At 43.5% G+C, this 25,755-nt stretch overlaps 1 long non-coding RNA gene across 2 annotated transcripts in view; it reads right to left on the reverse strand.

The window, feature by feature from the left end:
- Positions 1-4,362: 4,362 nt before the first annotated feature.
- LOC142602506 (uncharacterized) overlaps positions 4,363-25,755 on the reverse strand; it is a 79,574-nt gene continuing 58,181 nt past the window's right edge. Inside the window, exons 1-3 of one of the 2 annotated variants that reach the window (XR_012836249.1) lie at positions 24,529-24,668; positions 19,834-19,927; positions 4,363-4,717 (exon numbers count right to left, since the gene is read on the reverse strand). This is a non-coding gene — a long non-coding RNA (uncharacterized LOC142602506). Of the gene's footprint in view, positions 4,718-19,833; positions 19,928-24,528; positions 24,669-25,755 lie in introns of those variants that run through there. The other variant, XR_012836250.1, reaches the window with a different exon arrangement.

Genomic DNA, 25,755 nt, shown 5'->3' on the forward strand with positions numbered 1-25,755 from the left:
ACGTGTCTGGGATTATCCGCAAAGACAGAGCCACCCCTGCCATGTGAGGGGATGAGAAGAGGGAGAGAGAAGGGGAGATCTGCTCAACCGCGTGATGGCAAACACGTCACAGCACGTGGGAGCTTCTGTGCCACATCCAGCCGTGCTCACATGGGAGAAGGGGAGGCGTATGCCTCCCTTGGGTATTTTTCTTTCCTCTTCACCCCACCTAAATCCAGCATATTTACTTGCCTATTGGTTCAGACTGTAATTGCTATCTCGTTGGACAGATTGCAATTCTTACACTTTCAGGTTAGGACTTTAATGTTAGGTATTTGTCTGGCCTTGCTCCAGATTAGTTTTAAACATCAGGAATGAATTAGTTATGAATAAGGGTGCTTTCAGACATTTTGGGTTAGGAAACTATACAGAGGAGCTTGGGAAACATTACTGATTTCTTTTCAGCAGCTTAATACAAGCAGATGAAACCAATGGAAAAAATTTAGCCTTTTTCACATTACACATTCTAACAGGAAAGCGTGTGACATTTGTACTGTCATCTAATTTCTCTTATGCAAATCATCCCAACAGGGTACGAAATGAAAAGTCATAGATTCGTTCTCCTAAGCTTCCTCCATAAAAGTTTCAGCTTGGATAACCCTGTGTCTGACATCCTAATCAAAAGGTGTTTAAAAACGCAAGCCTCTAAGACACATAACCAGATATAGACGTTTTATCACTGCATCCGTGTGGATTTTTTGGGCTTAATCCCTACTGGCCCTAGCTGATTGTGACTGTCCACTCACTTTATTTTAGAGCAGTCGGAGAGCCCGGGTCAGTTTCTCGTTAGAAAATTGACAAAGAAACAGTCTGAATATAAGGTTAAAATCTGGCACGGAATAGTCAATCCGACTCTGCTTATGCACGCCTTCCTTGTCTCAGGCTGTACCGATCAGGGCTGATACAAATACAGCTATTAAGCTTCCTTCCATTTGAAGCAGCGTTATTAAAAAGACCTGAAAAGTGGGACAACTTAGCAGCTTAATATGACTCCAACACAATGTGGAGGCTAACCTCTAAGACCTCTATTGAGGACGCTCCTTCTCCGGGTTCTCTGCCAACCCCCTTTCCCTCAGCCCTGTCTCAGCAGGGAAGATCTAGGTCCCAGAGCGATTGAGGTCACTGGGGCAGCCAGCCCCAGTGATATAATCACACGACTGCAAACCACAAACGTAGCCGACAAAATCATCACAGCCGCTGGCTGACCCACATTGGGAGGAGCGAGGAGACGCAGACAGACTCGCAGCTGAGCCAGCCATCAGTACAGATGGCCCAAGGGCCCCACACAGAACTTCTCAGTGAGCCTCAGTCTCTTGGAGAGCTGGAGGCATTTAGGCATCGTTTGTCACTAGGATCTCTGAGCAGAAAAACACCGCTACTGGTAGTTAAGTGAATATATTAAAAAGGCTACAACGACAGATTCTTTTCTGAGGGTCGTATGGAATAGGCTAAGTCTAATCAGGGGCTGAAGATTGAAGGCTAATACGAATAATCTTTATCCTAATACCTCCTACACGTATTATTGCTGATAAAGTTGAGCTATCAATAGCAAAGACAATTTTAAGGAAACAAATTGAAACACGGGCATAAATTAGTGAAGCTGGAGTAAAATGTAACAAGTTACAACAATAATGAGAGCAATAAAGAATATCAATTTGTTGTATCTTCTAGAGATGAGACTCTCAGAGTAATAAAAGTAATGTACATACTAAGTATGTTCAAGGTTAAAGTAACAGCAAGGCTCTCTTGTTCCAGTTCCTCTGCCTTCTGAAATCCCCTCTTAAATTCTAAGGCTTCAGTGATATCTGCTGTTGAAGACCTATTTAATTAATTAGTTGTAATTTAACAGTTATTCCCTCTAAGTGAACATGTCTTCCACAGAGTTTCTGATATTCGATTCTATTTGTAAAGTTCCCTACCACCATGGAAACCCTTTACTCTGATCAGAAAGCCTCCAAGTCTGAGCTCTTTTGTTGTTCTGTTCATCCGATAAGCTGTTAAAAGACTCCCGTATTTTTAAAAGCAACAGAAAATTTCTCTCTGCCTTGCTCCTGCCCTCCCTTCAAACTTTCATATGTGGAAATTGCATGAGCACACGTTTAACTGCCGGTGAAGCTGTTCCCTGTGCCTTCAGAACCATCAGTAGAATACCAAGATGGAGTTTATGATCAAAAAGCAACCACAACAAAAGACTCTGTGTAAAATCATCCCAAAACTTAGAAAATTAATGCTTCTGTGCTCTCACAATAGCCTTTAAGGAGGAGTAGCAGAAAAAGAGTACATTGAAGGTTACCCTCATTAATTAATCTGTGGTTCCCTTTCATGTGCGAGCTTAATGCTCCCGAGAGCAGAGCAGAAAGGCCAACAGGCTCCTGTCAAGCCCCTAGTCCAAAGCGGTTCAAGAAGGACTCAAAGTAAGGCTAAAAGTTCGATTCTTCAGCTCCGAGCAGAGCCAGAAGAATTCAGAATTAAACGCACTGCATTGCTCAGTTGACACCACCAGCTGCGTGATATGGTGATTACTATCCTGGATAAAAGGTGGTGTGTCACCATAACACTCCATTAACAAGATACAGTCAAGCAGTACGCAGAATACTGCTGTTTAGTTGCACTTCTTTCTTCTCACTCTGGAAAAAAAATTAATCTTTTCACATTAGAGCTAATAGCCCACACTCCTGTGGTGCACTGGAATTAAGGCTACAGAGTTGGGGTCCAGAATTTTGCATCCTGGTTCTGCTATAAAATTGCTGGATGAACTTGAGTAAGCCACAAAGTCACATCTTCAAAAGCATTCTACATTTCTGGGTGGTCAACTTTAGACACCAGATTTTTCTCGCAGAAGCGCCCGGCACACCCATGGCAATAATGGAAGTGACTGGAACATGGGAGTTTGGTTTTTGGGTTTTGCACCCAAGAAGCCCTAGACCAAGGTCTACCAAGCTGCTCACCCAGAAATGGAAGCATTTGGCATTAAAGCATCTCTTGGAAATACAGATCTTATGTCTTATTTCACAGAGTTTTTGTGGTTGATACATTAATTCCCCAGTGGTTTTAGCCCTATTTATTAGTATTACTAAGGCACCAATGAATTAAAAGGAAAATGTGCTATAAAACCTAAACTACTGAAATCCTGACTCCTATTGTTACCGAATATTAGACACATATTAATAGTGTGTTGTCTGAGTTGCTTGCAGACAAATAAAAAGATACAGATCTGTGACATTTTTATTTTAATACCTGAAGCCCATAGCAGGCAGTGACTTTTTCATTTTATTGCCTTAAAACACTCAACACGTTAGTAGTCAGAGGTGAAGGAGTGAAGTAAAGAAGCCAAGGGGAAACCTGCTATTGCCCCATCAAATTTTCAGTCCTGCACATCATCGTAAGCCAATGGAATTTTAACGCTTACCAAACATAAGATTGCAATATTTCTAGTCCTTTTTAAACTGTGGCTCTGACTGAAACATCCCTTGTGTCAAGCATTTTGACCTCGGGTACAGCTGTAGTAAAGAGAACCCGTTCAATTTAATGTTTTTTCCTCACTGGAAGAGATCCAGATCCAACTTTAGCAAATGCTTGTAGGTTCTTAAGAGCTTCTGTACAGCTGCCTAGGCAGGGCAGGGTCCAAAAAATAATTGGTTGAGGAAGAGAGACCTCTCTCTACCAAAAAGAGGGAAGCATCAGCAATCCATAAATTGAAAGAAGTAAACTAATTGGTAAGGAAAAAAAAAAAACAAGAAAAAATGCCTTTCCAAAATGTGTTTACAATGTACTTTGAAGTCGGATACGTTATGCGTTGTTATATGTTATTCTTAAAAATTTGATTGTCATAAAACTTTTTTGCCAATATTTATCAGCTGAAGAAAGCTGCTTATTCCAAGGGTATTTCCCTATTTTTGGACTCAAAGCCACACACCTCTTGTACCAGTGAGAGGTTCCTCTTGCACAGAATAAGCAAATATTGTTCAATTAGTGTTTTGGACCTTGCCACTTCTTTAATGGAGGATAGGTTGTATTTTTACTTGTTTGGATTTGTTAGATTTCTTGAACTAGAAAAAAGCAAAAATAAAGTTGTCATATTTAAAAAATTTAAATGTGATATTCTTGTACTAAGATGTAAAGTCTAATTGGTAATATTCTATTAGTGATGTTAGTAAGTCTATTAGTAATATTTAATATTCTGGTAAGTCATATGATACATTATCTGAAAAATTTGATTTTTTCCATTCCAACACAAGCTGGATATGGATAATAACATATACTGATTTTAAGAATTAGTTTTCAGGAGAGTTGTTGCTAGACATTTTAATTTTATTTGGAATACGGTGCTTATATTTTGCGTAAGTCCTCACTGGACAATTGCAATGCAAACATGATACCCAGAAATCCAAAGCTATACTGAAAGCAAGAAGATCTGAATTTATAAATGAAAAGTTTTACAGTTCAACCACTGGAAGAAGCAGAAGAATCGCACACTCCTGGAGCTCTCTTTCAGTGCGACGCTGACGTTCTGGCAAACCTCCTGCACTGATGCAGCTTTCCTTAGGGGTGTCTCGCTTCCTCCGTGGGTCGAGTGACACAGGGGAGGCTGTGTTTGCGCAAAAGGGTTGCTGCTGTGAATAAAGTCTCTGCAGTCTTCAGAGGGGATTTGTCGTCTGCTACTTGGAATGCCAAGACTCTGAAAGAATGACAAGAACTAAAATAATTAGTGGGTTGTTGGGTTTTTTTTCAGGATAGATGATAATTAGGCTGCTATATTTACTCAGGTAAAATGATGTTTTTACTAATTGAATTAACATCATTTTTTGAGCTAAGTAGGTGCAGGATTGATCTTTTTTGAGCTTCCTGATACTCCAAACCAGCATATAAATTGGAAAAAACCCCTATATTTCAGCTTATATGAAAGTAGGGCTTCATTATCAAATAATTTACAGTAAGTTTAAGTCAGGCTTTTGTATAGATATTCTTCCTGAAATAACTTCCATTAGAAATGAAGGACTTGATCCCTAAGTGAAGTATTTTAAACACAAAGGCTATGATTATCTCTAAGACCTGGACTGCTAATTGCACATTTTAATAAAAGAAAGTTAAATACTCTAAGCTCGACTTGCCAAAGCTACCGCAAGACTGTACCGCACTGCAATACTCACTTTCATTTTTTCAAGCCCCTACGGCACTGAAGCTGCGAATACCTAGTGACAGTTCATCATCGCGTACCTGATCTGACGTCCTCTCGCAGACTAGACACGAAAATCCCCAGGCTGCTTTATTCCTCGCTAAGAATTGGTGGACCCAGAGCACAAATAGCACACTATTCCCTGAAAGCTGTGAAGGGCTGAACATGGAGCTCAGTAACCCTTTAAATACCCTGTTTTCTCAGGTCTGTTGTGAACCCTTTCCCTTGTTTATCCAGCTGTTTTAGACATGCCTTCTCCCTTTCTGCGTCTGCTGCGGTCGGTGAAAAGCCTCCATTCACTTTTCCATTGCTTTGAAATTATGCTCCAAAGCCTAAGCATCTCCTTTTAAATGGCTTAAACACACTTTTCTAGTCCTTTGACTTGCAAAAATGACTAAAAATATGAGATCAAAGGGGAAGCTAATATGTTGATACTCATCCAATTCTGAGACCACCCAAAACAATCAATTAGTTTGAGAAATGAAAAGTGGTGCATTCAATCTGAATGAACTGTTGGTTCTATTACTTGCAAGCGACTATAAAATACTGCTGAGCTAAAGTTTCCAGCTAACACGTTTATGACAATTCTGAGCTGCCTGCCCCACATTTGCAGATATCCAAAACACTGTGTCCTACTCAGATAATTCCACTATATTTGAGTGTTCTTAGTATAAAAATATGTAGTTCATAGGTAGCGATGGCTAGATAGCAACCCAAATTCCATCACAGTGCTGGGAAACATGCTTGGATATCTTTTATTATTAATGTTTTATTAAATGAGATAAATGCAGTTTTAGTTTCATTTGAGCTATGTAAGAATCTTAGAAACACAGTAAAACCAACAACAGCCAGCAACCCGATTGCTTGTTAGCTCTTTGTACTATGATTTGCAAATCCATGGACGTCCCTAAAGTAAGGCTGCCCAGGAGATGCAGTTCATATTTTAATGTATAATCTACGAGTCTCAGGCCAGACACAGGCAGTAGGTAGGCATCATCTTGGCACCAATTTTGCCAGCATGCTAAAATTTTCCCAAACACTACAATGACTTAAGTAAGAATTAAAGTGATTGCCCTCAAGAAGCCCAACTCACTCCAATTTGCATGAGAAGACCACAGTTTGAGACACAAGAGTCCTAGAAACACCCTTGAGCTCATTTCTTTGAAAGCCTGGAAGGAACAGATGGCTTTTGAACCCTGATGCTATTGGCGCTGTCTGCATGATGAAGCACTGTATCCTCATTTGTACTGATTGGGGTCAAATCAGCTCTAGCCTTTAATTCACCCTAACCACTGAGTATTTTTTCTAATTAGAATATATGTCATTACCTATTCCTGCAGTAATGATAACCTACTGAACTCTAATGAATCAATCCCATCTGCCTCGCTGTGTGTATACCCAGCTATTTCACCACTCAGAATCAAAAGAATTCACCACGGCACACAAGCTAGGAGTCAGAAGCGCTGCTCCATGTATTGCAATGTAAATTGAGCAGTTATGCTGGGTGGCACCGTGATTTTCTGCAGAATTTTATTACCAGAGAGTTGGTAAGGTCATTCCCATGAGAACCTTTGACAGCCTGCAGAGCCGAACACGAAATACAAAAGCACGGACTCTGCTCTTCAGCTGAGAATTGGTGGTCTTTTGTGAAGGACAGAGATAAAGGGCACTGAACAGATGCATTCCATCTAAACATCAAATTTTAAACTCCGGTAGGAGTTCATACATTATAGATTGAATTCTGCTGACTTTGACACCTGGTTTAGATCGGAGGCATTTGAGCATCACCCCAACAGGTAACAGATGTGATCCTGGCAGCTACTACAAAGCGATATTCGGCGTCCTCGCGGATCTGTTGATGTCCTGGAACGCCGGCGCAACCGTTCATTTTATCCTACCAAAGATGCCTTCCAGGCAGGAGAGCCGGGCAAGGCCCACACGCCATGTGTTAAGCTCAAAAACAATTTAGAAACTGCTGCTTATTTAAAGAGGATTTAACTACTGATTCCAGCTCATTCTGCCATAGAGAGCAATGTGTCACAGGAAAAAGAGGACAACAGCAGTTCGATTACTAACATTGCATCAAGTTTAAAACAATTTTCAGAGGTCTACCTTTTGGGGAAGAATAGATTTGCTATTTCCCCCCCCCACACATAATTGTGCACAGTCAATATACTTTATTGCCTTTTTTTCTCTTCATGCTCTTCTTCTTGCTTTCATGCCCAGCTGACTGTTACTTTAGTAAGACAATGCATTGAAAAAAAGCTCAGGAACTAGCAAAACCAACTCAAAATTGCTAGAAACAATTGTGATACATGAACCGACTACAATACTGTGCTGGTTTTGGCTGGGATAGAGTGAATTTTCTTGACAGTAGCTAGTAGGGGGCTGTGTTTTGGATTTGTGCTGAAAACAGTGTTGATAACTCGGGGATGTTTTAGTTACTGCTGAGCAGTGCTCACACAGAGCCAAGGCCTTTTCTGCTCCTCACCCCACCCCACCAGTGAGTAGGCTGGGGGTGCACAAGGAGTTGGGAGGGGACACAGCCGGGACAGCTGCCCCCAACTGACCAAAGGGATATTCCATACCTTATGGCATCATGCTCAGCACGTAAAGCTGGGGGAAGGAGGAGGAAGTGGGGGGACACAACATTCAGAGAGTGATGGCGTTTGTCTTCCCAAGTAAGTGTTATGTGTGATGGAGCCCTGCTGTCCTGGAGATGGCTGAACTCCTGCCTGCCCATGGGCAGTGCTGAATGAAATCCTGGTTTTGCCTTGCTTGTGTGTATGGCTTTTGCTTTCCCTATTAAACTGTCTTTCTCTCAGCACACAAGTTTTCTTGCTTTTACTCTTCCAGTTGTCTCCCCCATCCTACCAGGGGAGAGCGAGCGAGTGGCTGCGTGGGGCTGAGCTGCCAGCTGGCGTTAAACCACAAGTACAAGCGGCTGAATTCACCGGGGAGGTCACACTCCCTGTGCAGAGGAGGTCTGCTTGCCCCTGCTATTTTGAATTAGAACATTATCAGCAGCCAGCAATGACAGAGTTTTAGGGAATATGGAGACCATGGCCATGCTTCTTCAACGCAAGCCACTGGCCCCGCATTTGCCTGGCTATAGGATGGCAAAGGAAGCATGCGCATCCTTCAAACAGACGCTTTTTACTGTTAAACTGTGCAGCAGCCATAGCTCAGCAGAGAAGCAACCTGAACTGGGAGAAGGATTCATAGGTTGGGAAAATTTAGCTGGCAAATAGTAATCCTTATCCATTAACTCACAACAGATCCCAGGTGTCTGGATGAGTTACAACCGAGCAGCAGAGAAGTTGCTTAGTTGTGCATATCAACAGTGGCAGAAAAAACCTGCTTTGATCAGCCCCGTAAGATGTTTGTGGGAATATTCTCTTTCCTCACGAGGGTGTTCTTTGACACACAGCCTAGTTATGCTGGCAGAAAGATTTGGTCTCTCAAGACTGGCTGCTCTGAGTTGGCCTGCAATTATATCAGTGGCTGAGAGGGAGGATTGATTAAATTGTTACATTCTTTTGGCTAAAATACATTTGTACTTACTTTACACGCAGCTTAAAAGTGAAAAAGAGATGCTTCTAGCTTTTCATGTCCAGCATAATCCACCCTAGATATATCTATCATTTCCCAAAGGAAAGGCTTAGGAACTCTTGGCTCAACTTTGCAAGACATTTTCCGATCAAATTCGTATTGCTAGACTTTGGCAAGGAACTCAAATTTAATTTCCAGATTCAGATATTTGCTGCCGGAGCATGAAGAACAAAAGGCTTGTTTCTGGCTTTCTCCACTGGCAGTCAGCGATCTGCCCATAAAATACAGACGCAGCAACAAACCCCAGAGATTTTGTCAGCATAAAAGTGACACAGAACAACTGGAAATCTGTAATGAGAGATTCCATACTACGTTCTCACAGAAGGGATGCACCAGGGATGAATTTCTACAGGGAGAGATGTTCGATCAGTATGGTCCATCTACCCAATGTCAGCTGGCCTGGAGGGTCTCCTCTGTCCTCCAAGCCAAATGGCACCAGGAACACCAGTGTCCCAGTAGTATTAATTATCAAAATAACAGCTTGCTTTCTAACGGCTCGGTATACTATTTTCTTTCTAGTCTGGAATTAGCACAAAGACTAGACGACAACTGTCAGCTTGGACAGAAAAGCAAGATGACGTGCTGTGTATCCGTGGAGCTGTATCGGTTCAGGAGGAGGATTACACGACACGGCTGCCTGCGGTACCAGGGGAATAGACAGAATGGCCGAAATGATCAGTTCGACCCTCATGGTCTCTTTTGGCCTGAAATACCATACTCTGATAGCAAGTTTTTGACTGATCAAAGAAAGAATTAAATGGGTGTAATAGTCCGTCAATGCAAGTGTTTCATTATTCCATCTGCATGTAGGAGGCGTAAGAGCGGAGACCTTATGAGAGAGCGTAAGCAGTCTTCGCTTGGCAACATAAGCACAGACGTACAGCTTCACAGAAAACCGGTCTAGAAAGGATTTTAAAGGTCATTTAGCAGGTTTTTGAAGGTTAGCAGGAAAGGCTATCTACAGTACTCCTGACAGGGCCTGGGTCTGTGGAATTTGGAGCAGGACCACAGCAGCTGTATTAGGACACAAGTGATGGTATTTGGGACAACCTTACTCCATCTGAACTGATGGATGCCCGGAGCCAGCGCTCATCTACGGGGTAAGCCTGCTAAATGGAAAAGCACGATGTCACATCTAATTGTGACCTTACGTCCCACAATACAACTTCAGGCCAGGATTTGGTGATGTCTGTTTGCTTCTTACAGGACTGAAAAGCGAGCTTAGCCTGAGACTTGAATAGTATGTTACTTCTTTTCTTCTTTGAGATTTTTAAATAGTTAGGCACAGATTCTTATTTTAGCTACATTAAAACCCAGTTCTGTTAAGTGCACCTTAAGGAAGTACATTCATGTTCACAGAATAATTATCATATGATTTAAAATAAAATTTGACCTATACTCAGTTAATCATATAAATTAAATCTCATTGTACTTGTACATTCATGTATTTATATTTCTCATACATAAAATCAAGCCTTTGTATAGGGCTGAAATCTTTTTTCATATTGACTATTTGATACCATAATTAGGACAAATTCAAGCAGAGAATTACCACATGGTACCAATACCATCTAAAAAAAAAAAAAACCCCAACAAAAATCCAATCAAGATCTGAGATTCTGTGGTGGGTTGACCCTGGCTGGACACCAGGTGCCCACCAAAGCTGCTCTATCACTGCCCTCTTCAGCTGGTCAGGGGAGAGAAAATGTAATGAAAGGCTCATGAGTCGAGATAAGGACAGGGAGATCACTCACCAATTACTGTCATGGGCAAAACAGACTTGACTCGGGAAAATTAATTTCATTTATTACCAATCAAATCAGAGTCGAGTAATGAGAAATGAAACCAGTTCTTAAAAACACCTTCCCCCTACCCCTCCCTTCTTTCCGGGCTCAACTTCATCTCTGATTTCTCTCCCTCCTCCCCCTCAGCGGCACAGTGGCACAGGGAATGAGGGTTGTGGTCAGTTCATCACACGTTGTCTCTGCTGCTGCTTCTGCCTCAGGGGGAGGACTCCTCACATTCTTCTCCTGCTCCAGCATGTGGTCCCTCCCACAGCAGACAGTCCTCCATGAACTTCTCCAATGCGAGTCCTTCCCAGAGGCTGCAGTTCTTCGTGAACTGCTCCGGTGTGAGCTCCTTCCACGGGGTGCAGTCCTTCAGGAACAGACTGCTCCAGCGTGGGTCCCCCACGGGGTCACAAGTCCTGCCAGGAGCCTGCTCCAGCATGGGCTTCCCATGGGAACACAGCCTCCTTCGGGTGCATCCACCTGTTCTGGCGCGGCATCCTTCACAGGCTGCAGGTGGATATCAGCTGCACCACAGACCTCCATGTGCTGCAGGGGGACAGCCTGCCTCACCACGGTCTTCTCCATGGGCTGCAGGGGAATCTCTGCTCTGGCGCCTGGAGCACCTCCTCTCCCTGACCTTGGTGTCTGCAGGGTGGTTGTTCTCACATCTTCTCACTCCCCTCTGGCTACAGTTGCTCCTGGGGTTTTTTGTCTTTGCAGAAAGCCTGAGTTGAAAAGCATTCACCCACCTTCAGAGGTAGGGAAGTTTAGGTGCAAAGATGACAAGCAGTGGAAAATTTATACTAAGAGATATTTGGCCAGGACTTGCGCTCTCTTATCCTAGTGTAAAGACCTGTTTCTCTCTCTTACAGTGGTATTGAAAACATTTAAATCAACAGCACTACTTGTTAGAGTACTCCTAGTACGCGTTAGTCAACTGGCAGCGGGGTTACATGATGTCCACATGGGTGATGCAGAAGCCAACCTGACATTGGTCCCATTTCTGAAGTATGTCCTTTTTACTTTCATGGGACAGCAACATTTTATATACGTGCTAGTGGAAAAATTGATCCCTCGTGCCACGACCCACTACCCAGCTCCACAGTTCTGCCCGTGCGTTGTTCACCATTGTTACGTCATTTCCTGAGCAGAAAGCTCCTCTTGTACTGCCATGAGAAGGGGAAAAAATTCTCCACATGCTAAGGAAGAGCTAGGTATTAGAGCCACATGGGTTAACTGAATGGGCCAGGGAATTGATTTGTCTGCAGTGATACAGCAGAATGATGCATCACAGGATGACACTGCAAAATGAGGGACTCATACCCCAAGGGATTCAAAAGGAATTTTCCTGGCATCTGAGCACCGTAGATAGGTGTCTAAAATACATTTTAATGTGCTCATGAGACTGAAATGGACCGGTGTAAGGGCAAATTCTGCATCACTAAACAAAATGTTTACCACAGAAGTGATACACAAGCTTAACTTGCAAACTCTACAGAATTTTCCTTATGTTTAATACAAGGGACAACAGTTACAGGACCTTGATGGAAAATTAATCAAGCCTATTTCATTTTTTTCCCCCCTTCAGTCCAAGACAGCTTTCCCGGCTGCAGGCTGGAATGCATTCAGCTCAACTCCTACCCCATCCAATTCATAAACCAGCCTCTCTTTTTCACTCTTTCTCCTCCTGTATATAAATAGCTTGAAAATTCGAGAAGCTACCTAGACTTGTATCAATGAGTTAATCTCTCAGGCTTTCAGCTCTTACTGTCATTCTAATTATGACAGTAATAAGAACAATCAGAACAGTAATAACAGTAATTTCTTCAAAGCCTTTATCCTGTGGCATCTAAAAATCTCCTTGGCCTCAAACGAGAGTACCCACCAGGCAGGCTGCGGAAAGGCAAGGGCACGGCCGTCCTCCAGGGACCTGGCCAGCTGCGCTGAACGTGCGTCTGTCAGCCAAATAGCGAGGGTCTTTTTTTTGTCTTAGTCATTTGTTATCGGTCTGGCAGCTTCCAAGCCAGCACAGAAACAGGCTGCTTCTGCTAGAAGCCTAATCCTAGCCACTTCAGAATATTATATACATTACTTTCTTCATATTGCTATTGGGGGGGGGGGGCGTGGGGTGTGTGTGTGTGTGTCCTTTATGAGGTACCACGTTCAGAAGAGCACAAGGTGGATGCCGAAGTTTCCTCCTGGCATCTAAACAAAGAGCAAGGAGGGCAGTAGCCCGAAGAGCTGGGTGTATATCAAATATAGTTACCCTGTGAAGGTACTCAGCCTCTCAGACATCGCTTCCCAAGAGCACGGTGCAACCCTGGAGGACTAGAGGAGCACAGAGCATTAGTGTTGCTTCAACCTGGGTTACAAAGCAGATTAATGCTGCAGCTAACCTATTGCTTCATAGCACCATTTATTAGTTTAAGCCTGGCTACATGCAGTATGGTAAATACATTACAGGGTTAATTCCACCCAGATGTATGACAATTTGTGAGAGTTGCTTTTAAATTCCCAATAACAAAACCAGGCCCAAATAAAAGGGGAGGAAAAAAAATCCAGAAGAAAAGGAAATAATCAAGTTTCAGGAGTTAGCCCATTGAACAGAGCATGCTGTGCATCTGCTCTTGAGTTACTCCAATGACATTTGTAGATAAATTGTCATATCTAAATGGTGATGCTATAATTATAGTTTAGGTGCTTTTTCTATTCAGAATAGTCATTTTCTTCCTTTTATAACTGTCTCAAGCTGTGTAGTAGTATGAAGCTGATCACATAAGTTCTAGCCCAGAAATACTAGGTGAACAGCATAACCATTTTTAATTAGGTGAGTAAAAAAACCTTAAAGTACCCCATGCCACAGACTCCTGTTGGTATGTGCACCCACCTAATCCAACTCTGCTTTTTCCCAGGTCATAAGCCTATTCATGTCAGCACCTAGAGATGCGAGATTAACGCTTCCCATCGCATCCGAGCCCTCTCCCCTCGTGCCGAGGCAGCCTTTAGTGTCATCTTAATGACCATCTGGATCTCAAACAGCGGGAGCCAATGTAGGGCATTTTTATGGACCGCCTCACAAACATGGGAACACTTCAGCGCTGTTGCAGGGCTCTACTCTTGTTTTCTAGTGTATTTGCTGCGGTAGTGATGGGACGTGTCAGGTTTTGGAGATTTTTGGATGAGTCACTTCTTTCTATTCCAGTTGCAAGCGCCTCGGTGGCAGGGATTTTTGCCTTGAGTAACGACAGATAAATTGCATCAATAACCTGGCACTGTCACGGGCTTCACCTGCGGAGGGATGCTGGGATGTGTGAACCCTTGGCAGACAGATGACATTAGAGTGCCAGAGCAGTCTCACAGTCTGCACATCCTGAAACAGAGATGCACCTGCAACAGCGGGGGCAGATCCTGGGCTACGTTTCATAGACACTTCACGCTGTGGGCACACGGGACTCACTGCTGGTGCGTGGACGGCTTTGCCCTGGGAGCTGGGAAAGCCCTGGGGGTCAGGGCAAGGTGGCCCAATAACAGCTTAGCGCTCGCCAGGCCCCTGGTTAATCCGACGTTACCCTGGTGTTATAAAGGCCTGTAATTTATAGGAGGTCTGCCTGCTGGTGTACAGACCTGCAGTCAATCTCCTTCCCGCCTTGGATGGCTCGCAGCTCTTCCTTCTGCTAGAAGCTGCTGTGGGGCTCGGCGGAGGGCCCAGCGCATCAGCTGCACGTAGCCCTTGTGCTGGGAAACTCGTAGAGGCGGCGTGCGGCCACTGCACAAACAGAACAACATCTGGAGCCCATTCCCACATTACTCTCATGACACCTACTCATTGAGACGTACACACCGAGGTACTCCTCTATTGCTCGGCTTTTTTCAGTCATTTCTTACAGCTCCGCTATAATTACAAGCCCTACCCGTGCCTTCTGAAGTCAGCAGAAGATTCCCATTGGAGCGGTTCCTTTGAAGTTTTTTTTCCACAGTCAATTTAGATTTGAATTGACATTACAAATTTTCTACTGTGTTAATTTCATCATAAGTCCTTTAATGCAGTTGAGTAATTAATTTCAATTCTCAATATGAGCTTTCATGAAAGTATTGCTATTGTTAAAACCCTATTTTCAAAAAAGAATGGGGTGTTCTTCTCTGGAAAGATATTTAAATGGTTCCTCAACTTTAGATAAAGTTACAGTGTGATTGAAATTACTCATTATATACTATTCAATTTAAGTTTTATTATGTTTCCAGGCCCATATCTAAAATTAAAGTGAAAGCTAGCTTTTTTCACAAGCTTATACAGAACCTGCATTGTTTCTGGCTCCTCAGTAGCCAGTTGTTTTGATTTTACTTCATATTGTACATGGATATCTATAATAAAATCATTTAACAAACTGATACGCTCTACTTAATAATTTCACATTTTAAAATAAATGTAAAGTACAAGCGACAGCCTACATTTTTTATTTATACATTGCCTCAGCAGCATGGGATTTAATTATTCTATTGAGTTTTACATATAATTGAAATCTCTTTTGTTCCCTTTTTCTTACATGCCCGTGAGGCACCAGCCAGCGCTACAGCATTTTATGTGCATGTATCAAAGACTGTAGGAAAACAGCACGCAAGATCCCACTTCTCCAGGCCCCACATGGGGAAAGGAGCAGGAGAAGAGGTTGCCATGTAAAACCTTTGTGCTTTGAAGTTGTTTTTACAAACCTGGCTGTAACCTAGATTCTGCACAGCCAATACAAGCTGGAAACAGCTTGGGGTATCTCAGCATCTACTCTGCTCCTTATATCCACCGAGGGGCTGAAGAACAGCAGTAGTTCAAGGTACTGACCTCCATCCTCCCCCTGTATCTCCCACCCCGCCTTGCCGAGGCCGGGCTCAGGGATGCCCAGTGCCTTAGTTTCAGCTCCAGGATGTCTCCCCCATAGCATCGTTTCTGTGTTATTTCCAAATCCTCTATCTGCTGCTAGATCAACAAGAGGGAGCTATAAAAAAAAAAAAAAAAAAGCCAGCAACAACCCTACCCTAATGTATGGAATGGTTGACAGCAAGGAATTTAACTGTCCCTGAGGGGGTGAAAAGACCCATTCCTAACAGGCCCTGCTGGGTGCTGTGAAGACCAACCTCAGCTGCAGCACCATCTCGGTTGCTCTGCCATGGGTGCTGGCTCTTACTGGGGGCCTCAGAGCCCAGGGCTCTTCTGTGAGGGGCTGGGGAAGAAATACAGCGTGGTATGGGGTGCTGTATTGTACGGAATGACACGATGTCTGAGTACTGACTCCCTAGCCCGAAGGCTGAGAACAGGGCTTGGCCTCTCCCTGTACACATGGCGGTTGCTTTGTCCAGGCTCAAAATTAGGATAAGGAGCACATGCTTATTATTTGACTTCCTGCATTGCTTTTCAGAAGCAAGTAAATTTTTTTTTTCCTTAGAGAAATAGTGGCACAGGTATTTATTCTGTGAGAACAAACATGATTTTTCTGTCCGTGTTTTGAGAAGGAATAAAAGGGCAGCAGTAAACAGCAAAGCTTCAGATTCAATAAGCTACTTAAAGCAGCTGTGCTGATGCCTCCAGCCAGCAACGTGCTCATTTCAACAGCTGCATGACATAAATAGAAGCTGCTCACTCTTATCTCTCAGCTAAATACAGGCCTAGGGGCTTTAACCCCTGCAAAAACCCTGTTCCGTTCCTTCAGGGGAAAGCAATTGTTTCCTAACTGAGATGCCTCTAACCACATAAACACCAAGTTAAATCACCAGGAGATCTGCTATAGCTTCCTCTTGTGCACATACTGAGGGTCCCTGAGGTCTCTGCTGGGGGCTGAGCTAAGGGAATCTGACCTGCTTACTTATCCCAGTATGGACATTGTCCACACTACTAAAAATAAAAGTTACACTTATTTAACTGAACACTAAGCACATTTCCTAAGCATCCACAAAAAATATTTCAACAAGATACTGTTACAATGAAGACGTTCCCATATTTATACTTTCTTCTTGTTGTAAGAGCACATCCAAGTGTCCCAGATGCACCCTGAGGTGGACTTCTAGTCCATTAGCCGCTCGGACACCACAGTGGCCTGGCACATTTCTGCTGCCTGTGAAACTTCTGACTTTGGCGAAGTAAGTAATTCCAATGCCTCTCCATGCCGTGAAGCTCTTATGTTGGCCTCGTTGCAATGTGGCTCGTTAAGGGAAGGGTAGCCAGCCCCCTCCCACCCCCAAGTTCGTACCACGATAGCACAGAGCCCCGTTACACCAAGCACCAGACAGAAACCTCTTTTTGCTCACCATCAGCAGGACGACATCACAAAAATCACAATGCAGGTCAGCAACCCAGTGTCCGACTCTTGTTAAACACAGTGTTTGACACACGTTTAAGCAGCGTGCGATCCCCAGGCAGGGAACTGCGGACCACGGGTTGAAGAATCACTGGGAGAGAGCGAGCGCGTGGTGCTGGCTCTACAGAGGCCACGTTCCCACCCCAGCTGCTGCCTCAAACAGTTAGTACCAGATTTAGGGTTTGAAGGAAAGGGACCTTGACTTGATATTTCAGATGCAACTAAAGCTCCAGTATAAGTTGTTTTACAGAGTCTTTAGCATTATACTAACAAAGTAAAAAAGAAAACATTACTTCTAACACTTGCTTATTAAATATTCCAGCTGCAAAGCAAATATGGTCTAGAATTGTGTGCCTTCCTTTAGTTTACGTTAAATAAAATATTTTAGACATAAAAAACCATTTTCTAAATATAATTTACACTGTCATCTCCTATGTCTCTCAAATTGCTTTTCAGTTTTTGTTAAAAAAAAAGACTCATAGTTTATTGGATACCCAAATTCATATGAATTGTTTTTGAGAGTTTCCTAGTGAGGTGCACAGAAAATAATAGATGTAAAATGTGGAAGTATTTATTGTGGAGTAATTGCCATTTCTTCCTAATGAAGGGAGCTGTTTAGCAGCATGCACTGTAATAGAATTTTAGTGCAGGTATAAACAGGGGTGTTAAGTAGTACCTTAAGAGGACAGAGACTGCAGTGCACCTGACACCACAACTTCAGTATAGGAATAAGTTACCCATATTATACAAAAGATATATTCCAGGATGAGGAATTTTACATGAGAAAAATGAAAATATGGTTTGGGTGAGTTTTCTTTCTGCTACCTGCTGAATGAATGATATTTCAGAGTATTTAATAATGCCTTGCAATCAAAAGTTGAGGCATGAACTATGAAAGTTGCTTTTAATAGAAAAATCCCAAGGGACTGTTCATACGTTCTTTTCTCAGGGCTGAAAAATGTTGATTTATCTATTGCTCTGAAAACCAATTGTGTTTTTCAAATTGAAAAAATCATAGCAAAAATAGATGTTACAAGTATTTCCAGATGCAGTCGTGTAATTAGCATCAACAGCTTAGTGCATTATGCTAATTATGTTACCCAAATACATGCAAATAATATGAAAGGGGTGGGGCGCATTCTTAGCTGCCTTTACAGTATTGGACAATTATTCAATTAGACTAAAAGATGCCTCTAGGCTAATCCCTGCCTGGATGTTCAAGACAGCCGGGCATTTTTAGAAGCCTTACTGATTGTCTGGAAATGTAACTTATTTGTAAGACTGCCTGAATTTCAAGGCCAGAGCTGTAAGACCTCCCCGTCCAGATAGGATGCGAGAGGTAGCTGCTAAAGAGAAAGCTTTACCAGTAAGGAGAGCTGGTGAGACAGAAGTTTCAGGGGGATTTGTAACAGGATAGCAAGCTTTTTACCCTTATGTCCCTGGTTCAAATCCTATCCAGATGGGAAATGAAAGTAACTGGATGCCTTAGCAGCTGGCTAAATGGGTTTGTGTTCTCAAACCAGTTTTAATGGGTGAAGTCTCACCTTCAGACTCCAGGCGTTACTGCAGGCTTGAGCACCCGCTTCGAGCGCATATTCTTCCTTGAAGCGCTGCAGTTACAATTTCTAATTACTTGGGCAAAGCCCTTTAAGATACCAAAAGGTGTTTTGCAGTGCATGGAATAGATGCTGTATGGACCTCACCACACTAAGCTGCTCCGTTTACTTTTTTCCCCACGTTAGCTCAGGATTTGAAATCACAACTGAGGCAAAACTGACCAACTGCTGTCTTTGCCACCATTTTGATTGATTATAACGGGAGCAGGACAAAACTGCTTCATGTTTCAGCTCCACCTCCTCAGACAGCAGAGCGGCTGTAAAGTCTAGCCCAAACTGAAAAAACAAGACTGGAGTAGCAGTATCAATTACAGGGCTGTCTGTGATTACGTGGCACTAGACTGGATACCATTACTCCCTTCTTGCCCTGTGCTCCTGGCACGTAAAAGCTTCTAGCGTTGCGAGCTGAACTTTGCTGACATACCAGGCATACACCATGACCCTTGGAGTGCTTCAGAATGAATCTTTATTTTGTATGCAGCTGTATTATCCTGCACGTGAGAACAAATGGCACAGCTGTTAAGATTTATGGCAGACTACGCGTGGCTTCACGTTGCCATTTCCTGAATGTACAGACACACAGTATAGAAAAGGGTTTTTTTCACTAGCCTTATTAATCCTGAAGAAATAATGATGATAATCACCTACTGCAAGCTCAGTTTAATTAACCTGCACCTGCTCCCAAGAATCAAAGGCAGAAAAATATTGTTGAAGTTTTAAACGATAGCTACCGTTACAGTTTCAGGGCATTAGACAGAATTGCAGTCATACAGCTCTTACTGATTTTAGAGAAAATCATGTGGCTTAAATGCTATGTAAGGCTTTGAAAATCTAGGAATTAAAAGAATCCATCTGCCCTGCTCAGCACGCTGAGCATTCAAGAGCAGTAGTGAACACTTAGAGCAAATAACTGAGGGAAAACAGGTTTAAGAACAGGTTTAAATGTTATTAAAGTTCCTAATATGTATTTAAAGATTTGAGTTGTGTAGACATCTCCAGAGATACCTCTGAAAGAGGGAAATAAAACTAGGAAATTCAAGAATTATTCTAGAAAACTGTACAAGTCCTTAAGGAGGTATGTCACAGCTTAATACATACACAGCAGTACTATTAAGCAATATCTAAACATCACTCAGTGACCCAAGGCTCTAATTCTGCATGTGGGTTTATTCATAAGCTAAGCCCCGCTGTTTTCAGAGTCAGAACATGGCATAACGGTGCTGTTTTCTAAAGCACTTCTCACTTTGTAAACCCACCTCAAACACAGGGCTGTTCTGTCCCCAGGCGGTAATGTGGTGTAGAAAATCTTCCCAATTGATACCTTGATGTAGTATCTCCAGGGAGGTCACGCTGCAAAGAGGCAAAGGCAGTTATGGCTATAGAGTTTTAAGTGGCAAACTCCCCTATTCCTGTTTAGACGTTCATTTTGTAATCAGTAGTGGTGTTCATTTTGTCCATTACTCCTGTGTTTTCTAGCTATCCATTAGAAGGAGATATAATGCAGCCAAAAGCCATTAAGCCTTTCTGTTTGCCAGAGGCTTAAATCTAGTGCAAAACAGGACATAAGCGACAGAGGTAAGAAGCACAAGCCCCATAAGACAGCATTGCGCGTTGTGACAGGCAGCAATCTCAGCACACCAGCAGCATTTTCTAACTCAAACCTCTTCATTTGTTGTTGAGAGAGAGTGGTTGGGAAGAGATTCAGACAGATTCACATGGACATTTTTAGTAGAATTTTTACTAATATTTGTTATGGAAAGCCCAGAGGAATTGAAGAAATCCGTTGTACTGAAATAAAACATAACAAGGTGGTTTGCAGCCAAAGGAACGGTGCAAGTTGTTGTTGTGGGCCAGTCAGAAGCAAGGTTTGACATCTCACTGCACAGGCGTCAGAGGCACTAGACTGTGAAAGCCGTTGAAGGAGAGATCAATAACCGCTCATGTGCTAGAACAGAGAGGAGTGAAAGATGAGAAACTCAAAACAGACTTAAACCAAGACAAAGTCCTTGCCTTGCCATGCTTGGAGGATGCAGGAGGGTTTGCTAAGGATGGAGAGGGGCATACTACAGCAACAGAGATGTGAAAGGGTTACAGGCTGAGCAGGAGGTTTAGTGTGGAGGGAAAGGAAGAACTATGTCCCTCACAGCTTTCACTCAAGGTCAGCTTGTGATATATAGACCACTTTTGGACATAAGGACACTTGCAGAGGTCTAGATGATATCCACACTGTGGATCTTGCCCCGAGTCACAGCAGGGCGGCGGTGATGCCTGCAGTAGCCAGAAAGGAAAAGTTCAAAAGCTGTGCTAAGGTGGACACTGACACGGTGCCAGCAGGACTGGGCAAGGCTTTCATTTGGAGGGAGGGGATAACAGAAGGAGAAGGATGCTGAAGTGTGCACATAAAGACAGCGGTTACCCGGGGCTTTGCAGGCAAGAATTCCCGCAGCAAGCTGTAGATGAGGACAAAAATGGGATCAAAACTCCTGTGATCTTTCCAGCAGCCTCTCAGATCATTAGAGAAAGATCTTCCAGCAGACATTGCTGAAGGGCAGACAAAGGGCTAGACAATGACAGTGTCACAGAAAGCAAAGGATAGGTTTTGGGAGGAGGGGCATAGGGAGGGATGTGGAAGGCAGCTGACCGTCCCAGAACGATGAAGAGGGTGTGCTTGATATGAGCTCTGTAGAGTCTGAGAGGCTTTAGCAGCATGGGGAGAATTACTAGGGAAAAAACAGAGCCCCGGGGCCAGGCTGGGAGGAAAGGGACTCCAGACAGCAAGGACAGACAGCAGTCACATCACAGCAGTAAGGGGAAAGGCAGGCAGAAATTGGAGCAGGTGGAGATCACGGGTAGGTTTCTAAAGAACATTCTTTCACATTTTACGTCACCAGCTAGCAGCACACATTTCACATTGTGAAGGTTGAATTCCAGCTTCCATTATAACATCTCTTTCACTCCCTCATCACTTTCTGAAACAAATTCCTTAGGGATTATGATTTTCCACGTTTGGTTACAGCTTAGAGGCTGAGAGGTGCAGGGTACTGAGGCTCAGCAAATGCAGGCAACGCTTGTGGCCTGCCCTCCCCGCCCCACATTTCCACAGATGCATACACACATTCATAATTTAACACACTCCATACACTACTGATAGTATCTTGTTTGACAAATAACATGCAATAGAGAGATGGTATCAAGTCATGAGAGAAATGACAGTGTCCATCTGGGCTTTGAACCTCAATCCTGCGTTTTGGCACATTTGATTTCAATCTTAAATTGCATTTCCTGATAAATGATTATCAGTTTTACTATTCATATTACCATTATATGTACAAAACATGAAGACAAAAGGATAAATACATTTATATATGAAATATACCTACAAAATATCATTCTAACACTAGATAGAAGAAAGTAATTCCCAGATGTAACGTAAAATTGTTTTAGAATTCAAGCTGAAAAATGCCACCATTATTTCTTCCTAATCTGTTTTTTCTAACAATGTATTCTGAAAGTGTGTCCCCCCCCCCCCCTCTTTTTTTTTCTTGGTAACAGCTGTATTTCACTTTTCCACATGTAGTTTCTCCCAGATAGGAACACAAGGTTGGATTGGAGAAGTTAACAAAATAGCAGTAACATTTTTTTCTTGAAAATATGGATGCAGGTCACAACTTTGCAGTGAAATATTAAAGTATTAACCTTGTTTTGCAGAGGGGAAAAAACTAAAATCCACGGGGATGTCACAGAATGAGCCAAAATGGGCAGATTTGTTGCCTGCAGCCTTGCGTTCAGCCCCCACTGTCACGGCGCTCCAGACCCCGTCCGAGCTGCTTGCTGCAACAGCCGTGCACAGCGAGGGTGCAGTACCGGTGGCACAGAAGCCCAGCAGCCCTTCTCACACACTCTGATAACAACTCCAGAGCTGCACAAGTTCACTAGTTGCAACACTTTGCATAACCACTGTATCGAACTTCATCAGTCTCACATCAACTGGCCACTACTTCTATCCTCGGATCCGGGACAGCAGCGTAGGGACATCTGCCCCTGCTACAAGAAGCTGGCAAGGACCTCCAAGAGTTCAGCAGCATTAGCCTGCACATCCTCCCAGACAGGGACCTCTGAAGCATTTATTGGCTCAAACAGTGACTGACATGGTGAGGCCATGCCTAGGGCTTACAGAAATAAGCAGCAATAAGCTAGCAAGTGGAGAGTGTGATCTTTATCCAAGGCTGTGCAAAAAGCCTGTCTGAAAAGAGGTGGAGAAAGGGAGTCTAACACCCCTCCCGAGGCAGGACAGGCAACATCTGGCAGTGAGAGATGGATTACACTAGCTGTGACATAAGAGAAAGTGAAGTGGCAAGAGGATAAAAATAGTGGGTGAAAATTCCATGTTAATCTTAGAGGATAAACACTTTATACTGATGCTTTCAAGCACTAGCTTTAGATATACATTCTGTAAAGTAATATTTTTTTTTAATAATGAAATCACTTCATGACTGCTTTTATGGCTTTGTTTTTGCTAAAAGCCTAATCATTAGCATTTATACATTTCTACAAAAGATGCCGTCAAGGATGTGAAATAACATACATTTCTAACTGAATAAAAACGGCAATCATTTACATGAGTGACAAGTTTTAAATTCAAATGTTTTAATCATAAAACAAAGAAAATTTGCATAGAAAGGCAATCTGAGGGTATAAGCATTTCTAATTGGGTTTTTTGTCTGTTGTAGCCTCTCCGTTATCAGAAGTGCAGCTTTTATCCTCAACTTTGAGCTCAGCCTGACAGCAAAAGAAAACTTTTTCCAATATTAACCTTTCATTTAGTACCCTCTGCTGGCCAAAGCAAGCACAGACAGGGAAGCCAAAACCCCAACCTCCAGTAATGAAAAAGATGCTGGAAAACCATCAGTGACCTTCAGCAGAGATGACCTAATCCGTCACAGGGGAGAAAGCTAACAAGCACACTCAACCCTAAGTAGAAAAATCAATACAACGCGGTGCAATGCATCTCTCAAAGCCTAAGCAGATTTTCACAATGCAGGAAGTGTCACAAGTGCTCTCAGATTTATCATCAGCTCTATTCACTTTCCTAGCATTAGCCTTTGTTAAAAATAAAATTGCTGCTTAGTCACCTGGAAGGAATGGTGAAAGCCTTAGGTATTTGTCTGCTCCTTCCTCCTCCTAGTGAAGGAGGAATGCATATGAATCTCATTATAGCCTGATCTTCCCCCCTTCTCCCTTTCCACAGTGAAACCTTTAAGTGAGACGTTTTTCAGTAGCTGTTATGTACGAAGATTTCGTGTCATGAACCGTACCGTCTACCCCTGCAGAGGACCGCTGAGCAGGCAGGCAGGCAGCACCTCGCCACTCCTGCAGGCTCTCCCTGCAGCCCACGAAGCGCTTTCCTCAGAGCGGGCTCTCCGGCACGGGCCCCCTTTGAGCAGCGCCCTGCTTTGCACAGGGATTTGCAGCCCAGGCTGCTCCCTCGGAGGCACGCTGCTTTGCCTTCCTGGTAAGGGGCTCTACCTTGGCTATACTCAGGTTCAGGTGACTCCAGAGCCTATGCCTGCTCCAGGTTTTGCCATCAGATGACAGGAACGGTCCCCTCTATGCATAGCTGACTATGAGCAGACCAAATAGTTATCCCTGATCCAGCAGGCTTTAATGTAGCACAAAAATATGATCAAGGTAAACTCTAAGCAATTGCTCTCAGCCTGTGCTCTGCTCAAAGTTCACTGCTGCTTTTCAAGCCCAGGAAAAAGCCTTCCTTTCCCAGGCTTGATCCACCTATCCTAGGCTTAACTTCTCCTTACAAACTGCTAGGATGACTGGCTTGACTCGTGAGAGAGTCACCGACCAAGCAGAGCGACATGTTTATCAGGCTCAGCTCCTGATCCAGGGCGCCAGTGCAACCTCACTGCTGGCCCTGGTTGCCGATACAGCAAAGGTACCTGCTTTCCTCTTGAAATTACCATCCCCAGCACACACGTGTGATGGCACAGGCAGAGCTCTCCTCTTGCCTTTTCTTTCCTGTTTCAGATAAAAGCTCTGCAGGCTCACAAAAAGCAGCAAAAGCTGTTGGACACTCGTCTCAAATAATGAAAGCCGAGCAGGAGTCTGAAGTGTACGTGTGCGTTGGCAGGCCTGCCCCAGGTCAGGATGCAGCGTGCAATCCAAACACCCTGGGGAAACCTGTCACTGTGCAACAATACCAAAAAGCTCTGCCTACTTGGTGCTATGACATGCGATTCATTTTTGTCTACAACTTATAAAAGCAAAGCCAAAACATTTCACCAAGAGTTAACCGTCAGCACAAAGATGGGGAAAGGAGAAGAGGAAAGTGCCATAGGGAGATTTAATGCAAAGACGACCAGCCTTGCTTACTGCTTCATGACCACACCAGGGAAGCACGTTTCTGCCAAGTACGTTACACCATGGTCTCACCTTGTCAGACAGTGGTTTTTAACTGTGTCCTCAGGATTATCGTAAAACCCCAAAGATCTGGCTTCGGTTCCATATATAATCTTGTGAACCATGCTGTAAACCGTCACAGGACTGGGATTTTGTTACAAAGTCATGACCTTAGCAATTGCTGAAGTCCAAAGCAACTGCTGGCTGAACTGGGCTCTTTGGTGGCACCTTGAAAAGGAGATGCCTTTACAGGGATCTGCAGGGACCCCTGAGCTGTGCTGCCAAAGCCAGCAACGTGCCTGAAACAAGTCTCCATCAGCAGGGGAGAAGCTCCGGCAAGCAGCAAGGTGGAAGTCTCGTCACAGCCTTTGCCAGCTAGAGATCTATTCATTTATTTTTTTTAACCCTTTATCCCCAAGTGATGGAAAGCTTTTTGACCACCACAGGTAACTGTTAGCTTTCCAGAACTCACGTGATCCTCTACCAGAACGATTTTGGTTTTTCCCCTCCCAGCACATCTGCACCAGAATTTGGAAGGATAAGGTCCCCCAGGTAAAAGTGCCTCTTACCTATTTCATCTTTGAGGGTGGCAGGGCAAGCAGGAGAAGCAGAAAGCAGGTACTGGGCATCACCTGTCTAGAAGTGCCAAGAAAGACTGCCAGCAGGAATAAGGTTAAGGCAGCTGGAGAAGCGTCAGCGCAGACAAGCTGTTCCCTATCTTTCTGCTACTGCTGTGTCTGAGAGGAGGTGGGCACCTCCTGACCAAG

The sequence above is a fragment of the Balearica regulorum genome, chromosome 7, assembly GCF_011004875.1.
Source record: "Balearica regulorum gibbericeps isolate bBalReg1 chromosome 7, bBalReg1.pri, whole genome shotgun sequence".
In the NCBI taxonomy this organism is placed as follows: Eukaryota; Metazoa; Chordata; class Aves; order Gruiformes; family Gruidae; genus Balearica; species Balearica regulorum.